The 9,762-nt window shown below is 37.8% G+C and overlaps 1 pseudogene; it reads left to right on the top strand.

The window, feature by feature from the left end:
* The first annotated feature begins 1,875 nt into the window (after window positions 1–1,875).
* LOC121993412 lies at window positions 1,876–1,947 on the top strand (annotated as a pseudogene).
* Window positions 1,948–9,762: the final 7,815 nt, after the last annotated feature.

Raw genomic sequence — 9,762 nt, 5'->3', positions numbered from 1 at the left:
AAGTCATGGATATAGAGATATCAAGCTGACACATGGGTATGCATTAGAGAATGTATACTGAATGACCCGCCGTGAGAAAGTATCATGGATCGTTATATGAGTGTCATATACTTTCTCATGTGGCTATTAGTATGACTATTAGTCCTTTGACCTGAAGTCACCATGGATCCCTACATAAGGAGTTATGTACTTTAGTTTCGTCAAACGTCACCCGTAACAGGGTGGACTATAAAGACGATTACTGGGTATGTAACAAATTATGCAGAGGGATGTGAGTGATGTAGATGGGATCTATCCCTCCCATATGACGGGAGCGACATCAATATTCTTGATAGAGTTAGACCACGAAGTGCATGGCCATGCCCAAATGAGTCAACATTAGATGTTGAGCTCATTTGATCGAGTGAGTCTACTTGGAGTTCAAGATTTAGATTGATTAGAGGATGACACGGTCTATGCCTCACATTGATCAATCTAGATGTTTAGGATAGAAGGACAATGTCACATATTGTGAGGAGTCACAATTAGTAGTCACAAGGTGATGTCGGATCTCGACATTCTTGTAACTTGGGTAGTAATGATGTGTTGCTAGATACCGCTCATTACTTATGCTCCTAAATGGGTTTAGGGGCATTGCCAACGTTACAAGAACCTATAGGGTCACACACTAAGGGCAAATAGATGGAGACTAGGTTCATTTGATGAACCTAAATGATTAGGTTCATATGATGAACCAAATTGGATTAAGAGTAATCCAAAGTAGGATAATTGAGTTGGACTCAAGTTGGTTCATGTGTTAAGTGAGTCTAATTTGGACTTAGACTCATTTAATTAATTTAATTCAATGAATAGAGATTCATTAAATTAAAATTGGCTTGAACCAATGGTTAGATTAGATCAACCAAGGGATAGAAGTGGTCAAGTTTGACTTGACTTAAGTAGGAAGATGAAGAGTCATGTTTTTGACTTGACTTTGACTTGACCAATGCCACATCATCTAGGCCTCTTCATTTGGTCAAGTTTGACTTGACCAAATGCCACCTCATGGGAGTTATCAAGAGTTGTGACTCTTGATATTCCATGGGGGTTACAATGTTTAATGTGGCCGGCCACTTTGAGTGAAAAGTGGAATGTTTTATTTTTCATTCAAGGATAATTGATTTTCATCTTCTTCCTCTTGCTCACAATTCTTCTCTCCCTCTTCTCATTCTTGCCGAGACCTTGCTTGAGTGCTAGCACACTCTAAGGTTTCTTCTCCATCTCTTGCTTGTGTGGATACAAATAGAGAAGTGTCTACTTTGACACTTTTGAGATCCGGCGAACCAAGGACAAGCGGGATTGCGAAGGGCTTCGCTACAAAGGTATAAATGATTTATCCTTATGTAGATCTACTATAGATTAAAGTTTTCAAACTCGTACTCGTATTTTCGTTCGGTTTTACCTTGCACGAGATCCGTGACTTGGGCGATTCTGGGTTTCCGCGACGCGAAAAGCGGTTTTCGCGGCCCGAAAAACCCAACACTTAGATGTTCAGAACTTCCACATACTTCACAAGAAGCAACGATGGCATTGGCTGTGTTTGAGCTAGCTCCCATATCCTCAAATTTTTTTATAAGAGCATCCAGTTTTACAGCCAACAAGGTCACTGCATCAACATCAAATTTTCCTGATGCTTTTGTTGTTGGGTTCATACAAGAATAGCCACCACTTCTTTCATTAGCCCATTGATGGTGGTTTTGTGCTACGCTCTCGATTATCTCCTCGGCTTCATCTAAACTCTTGTTCATAAGTGCCCATCCAACAGCTGAATCAAGGGACACTTTTGTGTGATAGTTGATGCCGTTATAGAACGTGTGTGGCACTAACCATCTTTCCAAACCATGGTGTGGGCATTGTTTGAGCATGTTATTGTATCTATCCCATGCTTCAAATAAAGATTCTGAGTCCGCTTGTTTGAAGCTTGCAATAAGATTCCTCATATGAGCTGTTTTGCTAGGGGGATAAATTTTGTCAAGAAATTGTTGCTCGCATTGTTCCCATGTGGTGATGCTATTTGGAGCCAAAGAATTCAACCATTGCTTGGCTCTATCTCTCAAAGAAAACCCAAACAATAGTAGATGCACTGCTTCTGAAGGAACACCATTCATTTTCATTGTACCGCATATTTCATAGAAGACTTACAAGTGCTGATTTGGGTCTTCATGTGGTCCTCCACCAAATTGATTTTGCTGCACCATAGATATGATTACAGATTTGATCTCAAAATTATTTGCCTCAACTAAAGGCCTTGAAATACTAGATCGAAAGCCCCTAGCATAAGGTGCTGCATAATCCTTTAGTGGTCTATTTGCCATAATAGAATGTTCTTGTTCTTCTTGTTATTTTTGTAGAGTTTTTCTTCTATGAAATGTTCTGTCTATCTCAGGGTCTAAAGGAAGAATTTCTCCTGTAAAGTTAGATCTTTGCATACACAAGAACAAGGTGACAAGATATGTTTACAAAAGAAAAAGACAGAGAAAAATTAAATCAAAAGAAAACAGAGAAAAGTTAGACTAAAAATATTAGAATCCAAAATGCATAATGAAAACAAGTAAGAGAATGCAAAAAGAAAAAGAAAAAGAAAAATGTCTAGAGTAAGTCATATGCTAATCAACTAATGTTAATCGAAAATAGTCCCCTGCAACGGCACCAAAAACTTGTTCGCTCTCCGCAAGTGTACGGAAATATCGCAAGTAATATAAAAGATTATCGTATCCACAGGGACTGTTGATTAAGCACTAGTTAACTTCACATGGCGAATTATCTAGACAATCGAAAAGTGGTCTACAAATGTTAGGATAGGAAATAGAAGAGAAAAGAAAGAGAGTAAAGAGGGAGAGAATGAGCGTAGTGAATGGAGGGGAATATATACTAGGATTTCGGTTTCTTTGTGATGTTATTCAATGTAAATGGTCTACCAAATATTATTTCTCAATTGTCCATCATTTGTAGAAGGTTGCTGGTTCTCTCTTGCAATAGACAACCGGCTTAGGACTAAAATATATACCTAAATGTGATCAATTAGATATGAGCCTATGTTGTCCTTACACGGGCATGTTCCTATCACGAAGATCCCTCGGAAAATCAACATAGAAATCATTACCTCTCAACCCATAAGATATAAAGATTAACGCATAAATCTATCCTACCTTCTTGAATTATCCTGTTTCCCCCCTAAAGCTCATCCCTCAAACGTCCTTACACGGGCTTGCATCTTACGTGTGGTTCCCTCGGAAAATCGAGTGAGAGATAATCTCTATAAGATCCACAAGATATCCAAACATTCAATCAAGCATGGTGATTAGGTCCTAATCACAACAATCCACACGAGATCAAATAGATACAAAAAGGACTAAATCATAGAAATAGAAAATTAACAAATCCACAAGAGTTTACATACAATCACATTACATCAAACAAGAACAATGCATCAATAAGTCATTGAATAGAATCATGTCAAAGATCTACATAGTTTTACATCAATCATCACATCACAAATACTCCCTACATCCTAGATCTAGAGATCTACTCCATTGCTAAGGAATAACAGCCCCAAAACATATAGAAAAGCATACTTACAACCCTAGATTTGAGAGGAAGGGGAAGAAGAGATGCATGCCGATGATTCCGATGTCTTGGGGATGCCTCCTCGCTCCGGAGATGGATAGATCGCCAAATGATGGAGGAGAATGGAGCTCTAGGGTTTCCCCCTAAGGGGAGAACCCTTCCCCCAAGGAGAGGGACGAAGTCCCAGATCCAAAATCTCCCAAGATGAGTCAAAGAATGGGGATCTTGACCCTTTTATACCTCCTTCAAGTTGCCCAGGAAAATCAGGAAAATAGGGGTCCGGTAAACCAGATTTTTCACCCACTAAACCAGATTTTCTCGTGATTCACCCTGAACCAAAGTTGTATCTCTTGAAATTATCTTCAATCTGATACTTGGATCGAGCCCTGGCTCCAACCAGGCACGCCCGTGCCATTTAGCACGGTCAGACAAGTCTCCCTCTCTGTTGGACCTGAAGAAAAGTTGTAGATCTTGAAGTCAGCTACGTGTATAAAGATCATCTAAAAACTCCAACCGAGCGCAAAGTTATGGCCATTTTACGAACTCTCTGCAGTCTGCCAGAATTCAGCACAGCTCTGTTTATGGCGTGGCACGGCCCGTGTTCTTCGTCACATGGCCGTGTGAGATCCACACGGCCTCACATGGCTTCTTCTCTGGTTGAGTCACACGGCCGTGTGGCTCACACGGCCGTGACCCTTTTCTTCGCTGCAGAGGCCACACGGTCGTGTGGATTCACACTACCGTGGCATTTCTCTCCTCTGGAAACTTGGCACGGTCGTGCCATTTGGCACGGCCGTGTGTTGCTTGGCCACGGGAAGCTTAGCACGACCGTGTGGGACACACGACCGTGGCCTTCTTTACATCTAGTGCTGGAGCACGGTCGTGCCATTTGGCACGTCCAAGGCATGATATGGCCACACGCCCTTGTGGCATGCATGGCACAAGTATGAATTCTTCCGGAGTTGCTCCCGTGTGCGTTTTAGCTCCATTTTCCCTCCAAATTGCTGTTGGTTAATCCTAGGAAAACGTACCGGTTCCACTGTATAAAAATTTTTGTACAAGTGTCAAACCATTCCTTAAATAACCTATTGTGTTCTTTAGAAATTAAATCAGGAATCGCAGACGGAACTTAACATCATTGATTCCAAATTTAACTTATCTGTTCTTAATGGTTTAGATCTGAATCGCAAGCGAAACTTAACACTATTGATTCAAATCTACCTAAATTATTAATTCCATAAATATTAATTTCCAAAATTGGTTTCCAGGACTGCATGGCAAGGCACATGGCTTTCTTGGATATGGGAGCAACCATCACCGCCTAGGCAAGGCTTGCCTTTTAAGGAAAGCTAATATTTATTTCCTTAAATAACTTTAGGTTAACCAAAAAGAATAATCAAATCACAAATTCGAAAAAGAAGAAAACACAAAATCAAAAAATAAATTGATAAACTAGATCTAATTGCCTCTTGTATTGACAATTCATACAAAGAAAAATAACTAGTATGATGCAGAAGAAAAATACTAGTTATACCTTCTCTTTGTAAGCTAATGACCTCGAGATCTTCTGTCATATTCCTCGCCTCGCCTTGGACGTCATGTGGGCGACGATCCTCCAAGATGAACACCACTCAAAAGCTTCCTCCTTCTTCTTCTAAAATCCGGCCACCTCCACCACCAAGGAGAAGAGAGCAAAGGGAGAGGAAGAAGGGAGAGGGTCGGCCACACCAAGAGATCACCCAAGCAAAAGAATAAGAGTTATCTCATGAAGCCCCCTCACCCCTTTTTTTATATTACATTCCCAAGGCAAATAAGGAAAAACCTTTTACAAAAAATAAAATCATCCAAGAGTTTTTCATTTTCCCTTTTTATTTTTCCTTTTCTTTCCTCTTGATTGAATCAATCACCAATCAATGGTTATGATCAATCCTATTTGGTTTAGGATTGAATTTGGTTTAATCCTATTGGTCAGCCCTTGCTTGGGCACCAAGCAAGGTGGCCGGCCACAATTAAAAGGAAAGGAAAAATAATTTTTAAAAAATTTTACAAGAAGAAATCCTCTTATAAAATTTATAAGCTCTCTTTCCTAAAGTATGAGTTAAAAAAGGAAAGTTTCAAAAAATTAAAATCATGTTTTAAAATTTAAAAAAACTCTCTTATAAAATTTCCTTTTTTTAACATGGTGATAGAAAATTTAAATTTTAAAACTTCTTTTCCTTTTTTTTAAACCATAAGGATGGTTAAAAAAGGAAAGTTTTAAAATCTTTTAAACTCTCTATTTAAACATGTGGCCTAATTCAAATAAGGAAAGTTTTAAAAATTAAAATCTCTCTTTTAAAACTTATAGTTTTCTACAAAGAGAAGATTTTAAAAAATTCAAAACAACCCTCTCTTTTTGAATTATTATGGCCGGCCCCTACAAGCTTGGTCACCAAGCTATAGGGCCGGCCCCTTTCAAGAGGATGTGGCCGGCCATTGCTTAGTCACCAAGCAATGGTCCGGCCCCCTTCTTGGACACCAAGAAGAGCCTTACATTTGGATGGACTTGAGGCTATAATGAGGCTACGACAGGGACCTAGAGGAGAAATTGGTTTTGGCCTTCCGATGAGCTTGAGTATCTCATGTTCGCCCCGAACACACAACTCAAGTTCATCGATAATAACTCATTCCACTAGAGAGTTATTACCGCACTACCGCACCAATCCCAAATTACATTATGGGCTCCTTCTTATCATGAGTGTGTTAGTCTCCCTGTGTTTAAGATTACGAATGTCCACTAATTAAGTAAGTTACTGACAATTCACTTAATTAATATCTAGCTCCAAGAGTAGTACCACTCAACTTTATTGTCATGTCGGACTATGCCCACCTGGAGGGTTTAACATGACAATCCTTATGAGCTCCTCTTGGGGACATTCTCAACCTAGATAACTAGGACACAGATTCCTTCTATAATCAACAACACACACTATAAGTAATATCATTTCCCAACTTATCGGGCATATTGATTTATCGAGCTAAACCTCACCCTTTGATAAATCAAATAAATAAATATTAAATATATGTGCTTGTTATTATATTAGGATTAAGAGCACACACTTCCATAATAACTAAGGTTTATTTCTTTTACTAGGCCGGTACAAAAGAACATACCTAAATGATCCTACTCAATACACTTAAAGTGTATTAGTGTAATTTATTAGTCAAGATAAAATAATACTTAATTACACTACGACTATACTGATAGTTTGTTCCTTTCTATCTTAGTCGCGAGCAACTGTTTATAATTTATAGAGAATCGACAACATGATCTTCTGAGTGTGACACCACACTCCATGTTGTCTACTATATAAATTAATTGAACAATTACATTTAATAAATACAGATATTGACCAATGTGATTCTTTTATTTTAACAAATAAATGTTTACAAAAGCTAGGCTTTTAGTATACACTCCAACAATAGTGTCCTGTCAATAAAAACAAGTAAAGAGCAGATCTCCGAACAAAATATAATGGAAGTATGACATTACAATGAAATAGGGTGTAATAAACATAAATTATGTCAATGAAATACAAGTAGATGTGCGTCAAAGTATGCATAAAAGTGTATATAATCTACGCACATCAGTTCTCAAGATTTTCTGAGGTGCCCTAGTGACATGGGTAAACCGTGACAGGACTTCTTAGGACATTGCCCCATTCTGGCGCTTGAGAATACCTACTTAGCTTCCGACAATAGCAGGAATAAGGACAGCGAGAGTAAGACGAACCGAGACACATCAATACTACCACGACGAAACCGACCCCCTAGAACTCCGCATCACCAAGTGAATATTTCGACCTTGCGACCCTCGACTCTCTCCCTCGACCTTTCTTTTCCCTCAGCCTGATCAAGACTGTTGGTAGTCTAGCTAACCATAAGTGAGCGATTGCCAGTGCTTATAGCCAGTCCCTGTGGGATCGATATTTTTATTACTGACGATGAATCCGTGCACTTGCGGAAGCGTAACAATAAGACAAATAGACCATGTCCAGAACCAAGTGGGTATAAGACAAGTGAAAGGAATGAGGCGTGACTCACTATAGTTGCTGAAGGGTTTATAATTAATTCTATGATCAACTATGATTTTCTAGCTAATTGGTGATCATGATGTACTACTAGGTGCTGTTAGGATGTATACTAAAAGCCTAGCTTTTGGTATAAACATTTATCTAGAAATAAGAATCACATTGGTCAAATGACTACATTTATGATAAATGTAGTTGTTCAATTAATTTATATTGTAGATAATATGGTGTGTGGTGTCACACACAGAGGATCATGTTATCAGTACCTTATAAATTTTAAACAGTAGCTCACGACCATGATGGAAAGGAACAAACCATTGGAAGGTCATAGTGTAATTAGGTGTTAGTTTATCTTAACTATATAATTACACTGGTACACTAAGAGTGTATTGAGTAGGACCATTAGAGGTCGTTTCTTTTATACTGACTTTATAAAGGAACAAAGACCTCAGTTATTATGGAAGTGTGTGCTCTTAATCCTAATATAATAATAAGCACATATATTTGATATTTATTTCTTTAATTTATCAATGGGTGAGATTTAGTTTGATGAATCAATAAACCCGATAAGTTGGGAAATGATATCACTTATAGTGTGTGTTGTTAATTATAGAAGGAAACTGTGTCCTAGTAATCTAGGTTGAGAATGTCCCCAAGAGGAGCTCAAAAGGATTGTCATGTTAAACCATGCAGGTGGACTTAGTCCGACATGATGATGAAGTTGAGTGGTACTACTCTTGGAGCTAGATATTAATTAAGTGAGTTGTCAGTAACTTACTAAATTAGTGGACATTTGTTATCTTAAACATAGGGAGACTTACACACTCATAATAAGAAGGAGACCAAAATGTAATTTGTGATTGGTGCGGTAGTTCAATAATAGTTCTTTAGTGGAATGAATTATTATTGATAAAATTAAGTTGTGTGTTTGGGGCGAACACGGGATGCTTAATTTTATTGGGAGACCAAAACTAATTCTTCCTCTCGGTCCCTATCGTAGCCTCTTAATTATAGAGTACTATATCCACCTATACCCACCTTCTTACCCATCCCATAAGGGGTCGGCCAAGCTAGCTTGGAGACCAAGCTAGGACCGGCCAAAGTTTGGTTCATGGGTGCTTCAAGGTGGCCGACCCTAGCATGGGTTCAAGCTTGGTGTGGCCGGCCCAAATTAAAATAAAAAGGATTTTTATTTTTTAAAATTTTTCTTATGTGGATAACATGTTTTAAAAGAGAGTTTAAAAATTTAAATCTTTCCTTTTATAAGATTCTACAAAAGATTAAGAGAAGAGCTAAATCTCTTTCCTTATTTGTAGATTAAAAGATTGATTTTAATTTTGGTAAAAACTTTCCTTTTTAACCATGTTCATGATTTAAAAATAAAGTTTAAAAAAAATTAATAATTCTCTTTTATTAGTTTCTACAAAAGATTAAGAAAAGATTTGATATCTTTCCTTATTTGTAGATTAAAAGAGATTTTAATTTTTAGAGATAATTTTCTTTTTATCCACATGTTTAAAAGAAAGATTTTAATTTATTAAATTTCTTTTTTATAAACCAATCATGAAGGGATTAAATTATTGGAGAAATTTTTATAAGTTTCCGGAAACAAATTAGGAAGGTTTTAATTCTTGATTGAATTAAATTTCTTTTGATTGGAGGTTTGTTGTGTGGCCGGCCATGTTGATTAAGAAGAGGAATTTGATTTTAATTAATTAAATTTTCTTTTTCATGACAAAGGAATTAAGGAAGTTTTTATTAAAGTTTCCTTATTTGCCAAAACCAAGGATTATAAAAGAGGAGGTAGAGGAGCCTTCATGAGATGAACTTCTATTCTTTTTCTTTCGTCTCCTCTTTGGTTTTAGTGGCCGTCCCTATTTCTCTCCTCTCCTCTTGTTGGCCGAAACTCATCTCTTGGTGGAGCTTTTGTTTGTGGCCGGATCAAGGAAGGAGAGAAAGCAAGCCTCGTCTCTAGCATCCCTTGGAGCATTGGTGGTGGCCAAAATTCTTCATCCTTGGAGGAGTTTATTGTGGCCGAAATCTAGAAGAAAGAAGGAAGGTGGAAAGGTGGTTCTCATCTCGGAAG

The sequence above is a fragment of the Zingiber officinale genome, chromosome 6B (genome assembly GCF_018446385.1).
Source record: "Zingiber officinale cultivar Zhangliang chromosome 6B, Zo_v1.1, whole genome shotgun sequence".
Classification (NCBI taxonomy): Eukaryota; Viridiplantae; Streptophyta; class Magnoliopsida; order Zingiberales; family Zingiberaceae; genus Zingiber; species Zingiber officinale.
The sequence above is the reverse complement of the archived record's forward strand: the minus strand, read 5'-3'. Positions and strand labels throughout refer to the sequence as shown.